Here is a 13,775-nt window from a genome sequence, read left to right as displayed (position 1 = left end):
TACTTTTCTGTAATTTGTTGCTGAAATGAGGGAAAAAGAAGTGAAAATATTATCTAGAGTGCTAGATATTGACATTTATTAAAAGAATTATTTAAATGATACTATTTATGGAGGAGTCTTGCAATTTTTGGAAATGCCTTCTGTGCCAGAGAGAGCTTCCTCCTTTGTCAAATTTGAGATCTTTTGCTTCTGTTAATGTCAGAGGCTGCACAACTAGACGTATTGCTGTGGTATCACACACAGAATGACTTTTAGGATGGAAATTAGAATAGAACTGAAAATGGGAAATGGTATCTTTGACAAGTGAATATTTCCAATTTATGTACTGCATTCTGAAGCTAAAAGAAAAGTAATGAAAATTTCTTTCAAATTCAGATTGGTTTTCAACCAGGCTTATAAAATTACTACCATCTTATCAGTGTTGAGAGGCAGAGTAATTTTGTAGATATAAAGCAGGTTTAAACACTTATCTTGTTTTAGGACATAATTACATTCTATTCTGACTTCTGCATTATTATTGTAAAGTATATGTGTCTACAACATTTAATGGTATTTTATGTTTTGTCCACATTATAAATAGGTGATCATAAATAAATATCACCTGATTATAATTATCAGGTGATTTTATTTTAAAAGTGAAATTAAACTCTGCTACTAACATTCACAATTAGTGTAAAATTAATAAAGGAGAGGGACCTCATCAAGAGAAGGTTGAAAGCACAAGACCAAAATACTATCTAATATTATCTTGAATAGCAAACAAGAAATGTATTTATAAATCATTCTGATTAATATCTATATCTTAGAATTACAAAACTTGTATTCACTGCCTTATAGGAACCTAATATTTATGACTCAGAAGGGAGAAGAAGATACTCCCTGAATTTGGGCTATAGATTTTTTATAACAACCACGTTACATTCCAACCAATATGGAAGTTGCTCTGTTGCATTTTCCTACCAACACTTGGTAATATCAGACATATTAAGTAGCTGTGGATCGAATGAATATACAATGACATCAGAATTTTCTTATAATTATTATTTTTTTCTGGTTAGTGGGGAAGTAGCATATCTTTTATGTCATGAACCATTCAAGATTTTTCTTCTGTTAAACACACACACACACACACACACAGTGTGAGTATCTATTATCTATATCTACATCTTTATTTTGTATACTAATACTAAGTCCATTAGAACTAGGGTCACACCAAGCATCTTTCCTCATACTGTGGCTCATATTTTAACTTTATTTATGGCATCTTTTGGAGGAAGAGTATAATTTTGCCAAAGATAAATTTGTAATTTTTTCATTCTCAATTCCTTTTTTTTTGTTTTTTTCTCCCTGTTTACTACCCTATCATCATAACACATTTCCTATATTTTCTCTTGATATATTTATGTTTTAATTGTTCTCATCAGGTTTCAATTCATTTTGATTTGTGTAGTATACACAGTGAAAAAATGTTTTCCCATGTAAATGGCCAGATGAATCAGTGTCTTTTGTAGAATTGAATAGCACATTGTCTCCCACATGCATTCATAATATAATCTCTGTTATACCAGATTCTTGGTGTGTATACATATGTGTATATTCATGTTAACATATTTGTAGATGATATTTTTGCCATTGTTATATTGATTTTTTCCTTTTTTCCTTTTTTTTTGTTTTTATATATACATTTTTATTGAAGTAGTCTACAATGTGTCAATTTCTGGTGTACAGCACAATGCTTCAGTCATACATGAATATACATATATTTGTTTTCATATTCTTTTTCACTATAAGTTACTACAAGGTATTGCATATAGTTCCCTGTGCTATGTAGTGTGAACTTGTTGTTTATCTATTTTATATGTATTAGTTTGGATCTACAAATCTTGAACTCCCAATTTATCCCTTCCCACCCCCTTTCCCCCGAGTAACCATAAGTTTGTTTTCTATGTCTGTGAGTCTGTTTCTGTTTTATAAATAACTTTGTTTGTCTTTTTTTTTTTAAGATTCCACATGTAAGTGATATCATGTGATATTTTTCTTTCTCTTTCTGGCTTACTTCACTTAGAATGACAATCTCCAGGTCCATCCATGTTGCTGCAAATGGCATTATTTTATTCTTATTTTATGGCTGAGTAGTATTCCATTGTATAAATGTACCACAACTTCTTTATCCAGTTTTCTGTCAGTGGACGTTTAGGTTGCTTCCATGTCTTGGCTGTTGTAAATAGTGCTTCTGTGAACATTGGGGTGCATAGATTGGGTTGCTCTCGATTTTTATATAGTAACTTTTTCCAGCAAGTTGCTAAGCTCTCATATTAATTATGTGAATTTAACTATAGTTACTTTTGGGTTTCTGTATAGACAAATATCTTCAGTAAATAATGACAGTTTTGTGTATATCCTTCTAATCATTCCATTTTTAATTTGTTTTTTTCTTATACATGGTACTAGCCAGTTCCTTCATCACAGCATTAAACAGAAGTGGTGATAATAGGCATTCTTGTCTTATTCATTATCTTAAAAGGAGTGTTTCCTTCATTTCACCATTGAGTTTGATGTTTGCTTTTAAAGACGTTCCTTTATATACCAAATTGGTAGTTGATACTTTTTTAATTAAACATAATTTAAATGTTATTGAAAATTGTGATTTTTTCTTAATTCTGTCACTGAGGTGAATTAAATCCCTGAGCAAACCCAATTTAACTATATTTTATGTTTTTCCACATTGCTTTATTCAGTTTGTGTCTCAGTTCAGGAAACTGAAAGCAGACAGATGTTTGGTTGCAAGTGAATTATTGAGAGCGTTGTCTATAGGAGGGAGGGGGACAGAACCAAGAGGATGTAGTCACAGGTAAAGTTTGGTCTTGGAGTACCACTCCACAAATTTCCTGCTTTGAGACAAATGAGCTTAACTTTTGTAATCAGTATCACTTCATCAGTGGCTGCTCCCAGTAGGACAGCACATGTGCAGGGCATGCAGATGAAGTCATTTCTCCAAGGAACATACAGCAGCTGGAGGAGGTGTGTACTGACTGATAAAAGGGATCTGGCCAGGATACCAAAACAATTCCTACAATTTATTAATATTTTATTTAGAATTGTTTATATCTAGATCAGGGGTCTGAAAACTACGGTCCAAGGGACAAATCCAGGCCACAGCTTGTTTCTGTAAATAAAGTTTTATTGAAACAGCCATGCTCATTCATTTATATATTGTCTATGGCTGCTTTTGTGCTGCAAGAGCATAGTTGAGTAGTTGCAATGGAGACTATCTGGTCCACAAAGACTAAATTATTTGCCATCTAGCCTTTACAGAAATAGTTTGGAAACTTTTATCCAGATTCATGTTGAGATTGGTAAATTTTTTAACACTGTCTTTTGTTTGTTTTATGGTATCAAGTTTATAATAGTTTTGATTATTATAATCAAGTGCACTGTTCTGCATTTTTCTAGACTTTGGAATATTTTGAGTCAAGTTTTTCTTAGAGTTCGCTAGTAAAACTTAGCATGGAATCTTATTTGTGGGAAAATTTTAAAGATCTGATACAATTTCTTGAACTATTTAGCTGTTTTAAAAGACTGTATTTCCCATTTCCTTTTGTGTCAATATTTTTTAATAGTATGTTTATAAATGTATTTACATGAATTAAGTTTTATGTTTATGGACATGTAGTTGTTTATTTCATCTTGACAACTTTTAATTTTCTGTCACATTTTTAATATCCTTTCTTTTTTAATGTTTTATTTTGTCTTTCTTTTGGTCACTTTTTATTAATCTTTTCAAGTTATCAATATTGCTGATTTTTCTCATTTTATCATTGTTTTCTTATTTGTTTCTAGTGTAATAAGTTGTGTGTGTACCTGTATTGTGTCTTCATCTTATTTCCCTTAGAGTCTCTTTTTCAAACCATTTCAGTTATGTTTGGATCATAAATTTTAATCTTTCTGTTTTTCAACATGAGTGTATATTTTAAGTATTTTTCTTATGTATCTATTATCTATCTATTTTTCCAGCCTGGTTAATTCATTTAACCATGGGTTATTTGAAGTGGGTTTTATAGTTTATAAATATACAAAGCCTTTCTAGTTATTTATTACTGATTTCAACCTAATTGCTTTGTGCCAGAGATCATATTATGTATGCTTGAAATTTATTAAAATTTTTGTTTGCTTCATGATAAAATCTATACCCACTAAAAAAATTTTTTATGTATAATTGAATGACTTTGAAGTTTGGTGTATTTCCGCAATTTTGGATAATTCTCTGCTGATAGATCTCTAACTGGATTTCCGGAAGGAGAGGATAGAGAAAATGGAAGAGTGTTTTTCAAAAATATTAGACCTTCTTACTCTATCTTCCATTTCTCTCACTTTTTTTAACTTTTAACAAGTTTATTTGACTTTTTTCTTAATCTCTAATACATTTACTACCATTTTTTCTCTTATACATTCTGGTTAATTTCTTCTTATCTATCAGTTATTAATTTTTCTTCATCTTTATTGAATCTGTTGTTTAACTAATCTTGAATATTTAAGTTCAAATTTCATAGTGTTTTAAATTTCTAGACATTCCATTTAATTATTTTTGGTAATTTGCTTACTTTTATCGGTACTTGCTAATATTTTCAGTTTCTTCTTTTGTTTCTTCAGATATTTTAAACATTGTTTTATATTGTGTGTCTGATGATTCCTACATGTGATATTTTTGTGTCACTGATTCTGCGTTTTTGCTGACTTGATCGTGGTGCCTCCTTTCCATATGTATTTTATGAATTTTTACTATGTCTGTATTCCTTGCAACATTGTATTTGTGTGAGTATTTCTTAGGCTTGGAGTGAAGGTCATTCTTCTAGAGAAGAGTTTTATATTCTCTTGCAAGTAGTGGGAAATTGAGCTGCAAACTCACCTGCTTAGGATCAGTGTGCTTTTAGAAATTGCAAGGGAGATACTTTTCCTCCTCCAACAAGTGAAAGTTGAGAACAGGGCTTCTGTTTAAAAACTGCCTTCTGAGATTGCTCGCTTCTCTTTAGTATTTTTTCAATTTGTTATTGGTATTTGAAGATTCATTACTTTTTTCTCAGATCAACAATGATTTAAAAAATTATCACATATTCTTTTGGTTTTCCATGACAGGGTTGTTCAACATACTAATGGAAATGGAATGTTTGATTTGTTTAATAGACTGATAAATTCAGTTTCCTAACATGCCATTTAGGATTTAATATTATATCTCTAAATGAGATTGGTATATTATTTTGTTTTCCTTTATTATCTTTTAATGGTTGGAATATTAAAATTGCCCTAGCCTTAGAAAATATATTGGGGAAATTTTTAGAATAGTTGTTTTTCTAGGAAGGGCTTCTGGGTTTGTGGCAATGTCCTCTTTGTCTTCTGACAGGGACCCCAGGGATTTCATATCAGATGATGATTTTGACATTAATGTCTAACTGTGGGATTTCTCTGTCTTATGGGAGATAAGAATTTGTGTGGCAGAATCTAGGATTTTGATTTCTGAGAGAACTCTTAATTATTTCTCAGCCAGAAAACTGGGCAGATGACAATTGTCCTTGCTGCCTCTCTATCCCCGAAATTGTAGTTTTTACAGTCCCCTTTAACGACTTTATGCAAGTCAGTTCCATCTCCCCACATTGAACTTCACAGAGGCACAAATCCACATCTTTTGGGCATTAAAACTCCAGCTTCATACTATCAGGGCCTATTTTCAGGTTTGATAACATCCTGAAGTACCATGATATCAACCTGCAGAATTCACACTGTAGTTTAGACTTGCCTTTCTGCTTCTGGAAACTTGGGATATCTTTTTCTCTGTATTTAGCTAATTTGTGAATGAACACGTTTGTCCAGGATTTTCATGTCCCTGGAATTAGAAGGGTATCAGTGCCACTTATTACATTGTGCTGCCAGAAGCAGCATACCTTACATTTTCTACCATTTGAAGTGAGGCTGTTGAAATGCTGCCCAAATCTCTTCATCAGTGATATGGGTGGAGGTGGGGGATAGATACTGTCATTTTATCTAATGGTATCATATAGAAGAATGACCTAAGTCATTATAAAATCACACTATTCTGTGAATAGTGTCCTAAAATAGATGCCAAAGGCACTGATACTTTAATTTTCTTTTCTATATCTTTTTTCCCTATAATGTCTACTTTTTAAATCCTGGCTTAATGCCCATGAATATAATGTTTTTTCACCTATGTCATTTTCTTAATATTGCATTTCATGTACCTCAGTCCAGAGAAAATTTTAACCCAAGATTTTACTACAGTAATATCCTCATAAACCTCTTTGAAAAGTAATGTGATTTCTGTTCTAATTGTTTTGTCATTGTAGATGACAGTCCCAAAGGCATTTTGTGTTTCTTATTTATAAATTGATTACATATAATACATATTTACATATAAATGTATAATACATACATACATATATATAAAATACATATATAAAAACATAAATAGTTATCCATCTCTAAGTGATAAAAATGGACATCTTCCAATAGTGATAAAATTAAACTAATAGAACATTTTCTGCATTATGAAGAGTATTATCTCAGCCTGTGTTTACTGTTCTTCTAAGGACACTTTTGATCTCACTGTTGCTGCATCCAAGCCCTGACTTCTCCCAAAAGAAATTCACATGGTAGGGTTACTATATTAACTGACTTTTAAAAGATTTTAATTAAAAAAAAAAACACTGTTTACCCAAAGTAAATTTATTGAGATTATTCCATAAGAACAAACACTGATACAAGTATTGTATACTTGAAATCTGCTGAGAGTAGATCTTAAATTTTCTCAACACACACACAGATGTTAAGTATGTGAGGTAATATATGTGTTAACTTGATTGTGGTAATCATTTCACAGTATATAAATATATCAAAGCATCACATTGTGTACCTTCAATATATGCAATTTTGTCTATTACACCTCAATAAAGCTGAAAAAATAAAGAAATGAAGAAACCTTAACTTGATTGATGAATTTCAGCCTATGTAACACATGAACTAATACTGAGCATCACCCATTTTTTTAAAAAATAAAGATTCCATAATCTATTATATATGTATGGTTAGTGGCAGGAAACATATCCTCAACAGAGGTACAGCTCATAGTTTTAGTTACTTTAGTAGTGGTTCATGACTAAATGACTCTCTAGGTGATCTTACAAGGTGAATTAGAAGCATGTAGATATTTAGATATCATGTCAGCCTCAGCCCTTTACATATATATATACATAAATATATATATAAGGCTATGTGGTACATTTTAAGTGTCAATGATGAATACTTTTCCATATGAACTACATCTGTTGGGAGAACACAGTAGTGGTTAAATATTAATAAATCAGCTATTCTTTGGAATGTATTTTGTTCTGTGTTGCATTTATAGAAGAATAATGTCCATATTAGGGAACTGATGATTCCAGAATACTCAGTATTTGTCAGGCCATATGTGGCAAGTTGGGTTCAGTTCTGGGTACCACATTTTACGAGGCTCTTTGAAAGACTGGAGTATGTTCAAAGGAAGAAGCTGAATGAGAAGTTGAAATGATGACTTATGAGGAATTAGTGAAAATTTGGGAAATGTTTAGCTTGGAGATCAGAACACATAGAAAGCATGTAAGAGTTGTCTTTAAACATTGGAAGGGTTGCCTGTCATTCAGTTCACAGTCCTTGAGCAAATATCCCACATCAGATATGGGGATGAGTATGGGGCCCTGAAGGGAGCAATTATAAATAAGAAGGGGGTACTCTTTTCAAGAAGTACACAGAATAATTATAATTCATGTTATAACTGTGTAAATTAAACCGATAGGACATCATATGAGAAAGGAATTATTGAAACATATTTTATGTTGCCTCAGAATGTCTAACTAGGGACAATGGGTTAAGGGAGTAAGACATGTATTTTCAAGAACAGCATAAGGGAGATCTTTCTGATGATTGTATTAGTCCATTTTACACAGATTTTACACTGAGGTAAGCCTTATTAACTCATAGAATCATCACAACTGTCATTTCAGTTGATACTAGTGTTTTCATTTTCACAGATGAGGAACCTGGGGCACAGAATGTTTAAGCATCTTGCCCAAAGGTCACACAGCTAGCAAGTAACAGAATTATAGTTTGATTCCAGACAGTCTAGTTCCAGAAACTGTGCTCTTATCCACTAAGCTACACTTCCTCTCCAGATAGATTTTTGGTCCCCATCTCAGGAAATTTTGTGCACAATCTCTGTGGATCTCTATCAAAAGTGATACTGCCTAGACTGAGAGGATATTCTAGTGATCTTTGAGAACTTTCTGTTTGTTATGAGTCTGTGATGCTGCTGAAATAAATTTATGAGAAATCAGTAGTCATTAGTTTACAAGCTAAGAGTCATACACTGGACCTTTATTTTAAGCCAGATCAGGAAATCCTATCTTTTGACTTGTAGTTAGGATAGATATCTGTATATCTTCTTCTTCTTAGCAATTAGTATTTTTTATCTTCTAGGCAGTACAGCCTTTCCTTTGCTCAAGAAAAATACTGCATGTCTTAATATTCTGCACCCTGAGAATATATCCCTTGTGCCACACAGCGATGCTGCACTCCTCATTGCCACTATGCTTTCCTACAATTTTCCTTTCCTTCCATGCCTTAACCGAAGTCGTCAAGAGCAGCTGTTTAGCTAGATTCCTGACATTCATCTCCTAAAGGAATATGTTTGAAATTCATTGATCCTGGTTGCAACAAACTTTTTCTTGTATATTGATGGACTAACACTCTTCTAAGGACAAATCGTTGAGTTTTTAGTCTTAAAAAAGTATTTTGTTTTAGCTGCTTGGTGAAGTTTATAAAAATATTCCATGCGACAACTCACAGTGGCAGATCCATGTCTCATTTGTAGAAAGGATGCCCTATCACTACGCAGGAAGTTCACCAGTTTGTCCTTGAGCTTGATGTGATTCTGGTGCCATGCTCAACTCCTCCACAGCTGAAGACTTTGTTCCCCATTTCGGTGAATGTGAAAGATCATTTTCATAAAATCCCACCACCACTACCAGCTTCTGTGCTCACATGCTCTGCTTGCTTGCTTGCTTGCTTGCTTGCTTTTGGGTGTTTGTTTGAGTGCCGGGGGAAGCAGCCACCCAGAGGCCATCATTTGTTGTGGGGTCTGTCCTGGAACAGGACGAGGAAGGCGTGTACTGCCGGGCGCCTCCTCATGCCGCTCGAATCCTGAGCCTTGGGCGGGGTGGTGCAGCCCAGGGCGCCAACCTGACCAGGACCCAGGAACCCTGGAGTGAGTGGAGGGGCACACTTGGAGCCATGGAGTAGGAGTGGTCTGGGTGGTGGACTGGCAGCAGGGTCAGGGTGAGGGTGGGAGCTGAGTCCAGCTGGAGTGCAGGTGGTCTGTGCGGAAGAGCTGACTGTCCTCCAGCCGGGATAAGACAGGCCCCCCAGCCCCTGCAAGAGCAGTGGTGGGAGTGGCCACTGCCAGCAGGACGGCTCCTCAGGCCCATGTCTCCATCTGGAAACACAGTGTCCGCTGGAGCTGGGCCAGGTAGGGGGCCGCCTCGGGCCAGAGAGCCCGACCTCTTCCTGGAAGATGGACGTCAGGGCATGCGACACGTCGGCCGGCATGTACTTGGCGTTGCCTGCCAGGTAGAAGTGGGCCCCCTGGCGATCCAGTAGCTCCCACACCAGCAGCCCCAGCTCCCAGAGCCCATGCTGCACATAAACCTTCTGCTCCTGCTCTCGGGAGAAGGTGGTGACGAGAGTCAGAGGGCCCTCTTCTCCAGCCCCTTCCACTCGGCCTCCCAGTAGAAGTCTTGGTCCCTCCGGTGGCAGCCGAAAAACAAGACGTTTCCAGTCTGACCCCATGCCACACGCTCCTGGATGGCAGCTCCGAATGGGGCCACGCCAGTGCCTGGCCCTACCATGATCACAGGTGTGTCTGGTGTCTGCGGGAACATCAGGCTCCCAGACTGCACCCACAGGGGCACCCAGACAGGTCCTTGCCCAGGGTCCAGGAATGCCAGCCAGGAGCAGAGGCCCCAGCGGGGCTCCTTGAGGCGTGTCTGGTACTGCACCACGGCCACGAGGATCTTCTCAGCCAGCTGAGAAGAGGCAGTAGAGAAGGCCCACGGCTGGATGGAGAGGATGAGGTCCAACAGGTAGTCTGGGGCGGGGGGATGGTGGTGGCCACGTGTGGGAAGTCACGCAGAGCTTGGAGGACGGTCCTCCAGGGCCAGGTGCAGTAGTTGTGCAGCTCCTCCTGGCCATGGGCAGAACTGAACTCTAGCAGCTTCTCCTGCTCCCACTCATCGAGGGAGAGACAGGCCAGGAGCTCAAAGAAGGAGCGGTGGGGCACGCTGGTGATGTCCAGGTACTGGGACAAGAGGCATCACACGGCGCAGGGCTGGGGCAGCAGCTTGAGGCAGGGAACATCTGGCTCCCAGGGCTGCAGCATGAAGTGCTGGTCGGGGTCCAGGCCCAGCACCTGGCAGAATGCTGGATGTGGCTGGCTGCGTTCTAAGGCAGGATCATGGGCTAGACTACGTCATGGGCCGCAAAGCTGAGCCCAGAGCCTGCGACGTTGAACTTGATCAGCAGAACATCCTGAAAGTGCAGGGGGCCGTGACCCCCTGGTTGGTGACCATGGGTGCCAGGAAGGGCTGTAGCTCTGAAAGGGGTCCCTGAGGGTCTGTCCTAGCCACACGCAGCTCCTCAGAGGAGGTCCTGGGGGCCTCCTGAAGGAACTGCAGGGTAAACTTGAAGGGCCAGGGGATTCCGGGCAGGTCGAGGGGCACAGGGTGTGGCCCCAGTGCCTTCTCCCACAGGTTGTGCAGCCAGGGGTCGATGGTGGCGTCCGGCCCCAGCTCATGCTGGTCATTGCCCAGGCAGACGGGCAGGAGGGGACTGTCCCCAAGCTGCAGCAGCCATCGGTGCAGTTTCTAGGCCACAAAGTTGAACTTGGTGTAAGAGGCGTCCCCAAGGCCCAGGACAGCAAAGTCCATCTGACAGAGGGAGGTTGACGGCAGGTTCTTCCGGAATATGAACCTCCAGAAGTTCTTCATGTTGTAAGAGGGGTCTCTTTGGCCTGTAGTTGCGCAAACAAATATCACCAGGGGCTCATTAGGCTCATTAATCAGATTGACCAGTGGGTAGGAGTCCAGGGCCTGCACTTGGTAGCCGAGCCGCTGGCGCCGAGACTCGCGGCCCGGCCTCTCCCGTATATCCTGGGCTGTGCCTGCCTGGCTGCCCGAAGAGCACCAGAAGTCGTGGGCTCGGCATCGGGGCTCACCCCGGAGACCCCTGCACTCAGGGCCTCTGCCTTCCTTTTGATCACTACAAACTGACTCTTCTCCCAGCAAAATTAACATTCAACGTGTGTGCTAGATCTGATTTCTTTCTGGTTATTCGAGGACTCTGATGCAGTAATCTCTCCCTTTTTCTGTAACTGCAATTTATCCAGACTGGAAAGTGTTAGGGAGGACAGGTATGGTAGAAGGTGAAATCAAGAGTTCTCTTTTGGAATGTCCGGTGAATTGCATGCCCAATCCAGTATCCAGGTGGTTATATCAAATTGGTAAATGCATACATAAGTCTGGTATACCAACCAGGCTGGTCTCAATCACAGGAAATAATTTTGGAAGTTGAAAGTACATAAATGGCATTAAAAGCCACAGGATGTGACTGGTAGATACAGAAAACCAGAAGATCACTGATTGAAGCTTTGAGACCTTATAGAGAAGCCAGCAAAGTAGAGTGAGTTGGAACGGCCCATGGGTCAGGAAGAAGTACAATGTAATGAAGGACAGGGAAGAAAAGTGTTTTAAGAAGGAGGGAGTGGTTAACAATACTGACTACTGCTGAGAAATAGATAAAAAAGAACAGATATGAATGTTGCACTTAGCAACAAGGAAGTCATCTTCCTTTGACAAGTGAATTACTGAGGAGGAGGAGTGACACAAAGTCCAGAATTTTTCAAAGCATTTTCCATGAAGAGGAAAAGAGAAATAAGGTGGTACATAGAAGAGGATATCTGTTGTCAAGGGAATGCTAAGGAATGAGTTTGTTTGGAAAATACTACAGAACTGAAAAAATAGTGAAGAAGTTATACAGGATATTCAGATGGCAAACTAGATAACATTGTTAAAGGTAATACTTCCAGGGCTAAAAAATAGTGAATAAAAATATCACACCTAGATTAAGACAGTTTAATAAATCAGTCTTTATAAAATTGACAGAATTTTTCAGAACTATGGACAGAGAAGAGGTCTGCGTAATATTCCCTGAGTTAGACACAGACAGATTTTCTACAAGGACACTCAGTATTACTGATGTCTCTAAAATCTATCTTTAGCACACTTGTTACTAAGAAATATTGTGTCCTTTAATTTAACTTTGGGAAAGGATATATACTTTCTTAGATCAGACATTTATTTCTAAAATTAAAAAAAATGTACTGGGAATTTAACATGAAAAATTCATAGAATGAATTCTTCCACCACTATTTTCTTTAATGGAATTCCAAATACTGATAATGAAATGAATTCCCACTGGTTCATCTGTTGGACTACAAAATTTGCAATGATCACCCCAGGTCACTGTTTTCTTTTTCACTATAGCCTGCAGTTATTTGCTGATGAAAATTTTGCCTACTTCTTAGCTACAAATTAAAGCCATATCAGACATCATGGGAAAAGTCAAGATTCAGCAGATCCCAAGGTTTGATGACAAAACTTAATTTTATCCTAGTTTAGCTAATTATGAACTTTGATGTAATAATCATGAATTTATACTGTTTATATTGTTAATTAACGTTATTGAAAGCCAACAATGATGGTAATTATTACTGTGTGAAGGATAGTTCTTTGTACTACATAATAGATGAGAATAAAGAACTCTCATTTTATTTCAGAAGTACTTAGAGTTCATGGCAAGACATTTGATGTTCACTTATTAGGAAACACTATCATTTGTTTCAAGTTAGGCCTCTCTAAATAGTGAGCTATTCAGGCTAATCTAAATATTAGAAAGCATTTGTCTTGAATGTCCAAGAGGTAGAGTGAAACCTATTTTCTACTCATACTTGGAGAGGTGGCTGGGTTAAAGTGAATAATGAAGGATAAAAGTTGATTAGTGAGGTAGTTATAGAAATGTAACTAAAAGACTCTGCATTGTCCTAATCCTGATCTTCCTCTTAGGAGCCTCTATTTCTATTATCATGTAGTCATTCTACCTGGAAAACAGGGCCAGTGTGAGAGCCTCCTCCTCCCTCACCCCAGTCTCCCTTTCCTCATCTTTGGAGTATTTCTGAGGGTAAGGAACTGTTTTAGCATACATAGATTACACCAGAATTTCCAGTAATATTAATTTAGAGCATCTCCTGGGCATCTGTGGGCTTAAAAGATGAATATCTGGGTATAATTTCTTCTAAACACATTAATTTGCCTGTCCTTTAAGGTAGTATCAACCATCACAGTGAGCACTATTTTATTTATACTTCTTTTTTAACAGTGATGTGAAAGCAAGTGAGTGTACTTGCAAGTACTTTCTAATATATAGATAAGAAGATATATGATTATAAGATTACCTTAAATTCTATTCTAATTTCCTCTGGAACAGAGTGATACAATTTTCATACTAGCACAAGTAATTCCATTCAAAGTTCTGTTAACCTGACATTGATCATTGTATCAGATGTCAAGGACTAGTGTTTTGGTTATTAGTCCCATTCTCCTTTTTTAATGTGTGTGCTTTGG

The 13,775-nt window shown here is 37.8% G+C and overlaps 1 pseudogene; it reads right to left on the bottom strand.

The window, feature by feature from the left end:
* Positions 1-9,517: 9,517 nt before the first annotated feature.
* LOC105099248 (NADPH-dependent diflavin oxidoreductase 1-like) lies at positions 9,518-11,301 on the bottom strand (annotated as a pseudogene).
* Between the last annotated feature and the right edge of the window lie 2,474 nt (positions 11,302-13,775).

This window comes from Camelus dromedarius, chromosome X (genome assembly GCF_036321535.1).
Source record: "Camelus dromedarius isolate mCamDro1 chromosome X, mCamDro1.pat, whole genome shotgun sequence".
NCBI classification, from domain to species: Eukaryota; Metazoa; Chordata; class Mammalia; order Artiodactyla; family Camelidae; genus Camelus; species Camelus dromedarius.
The sequence above is the reverse complement of the archived record's forward strand: the minus strand, read 5'-3'. Positions and strand labels throughout refer to the sequence as shown.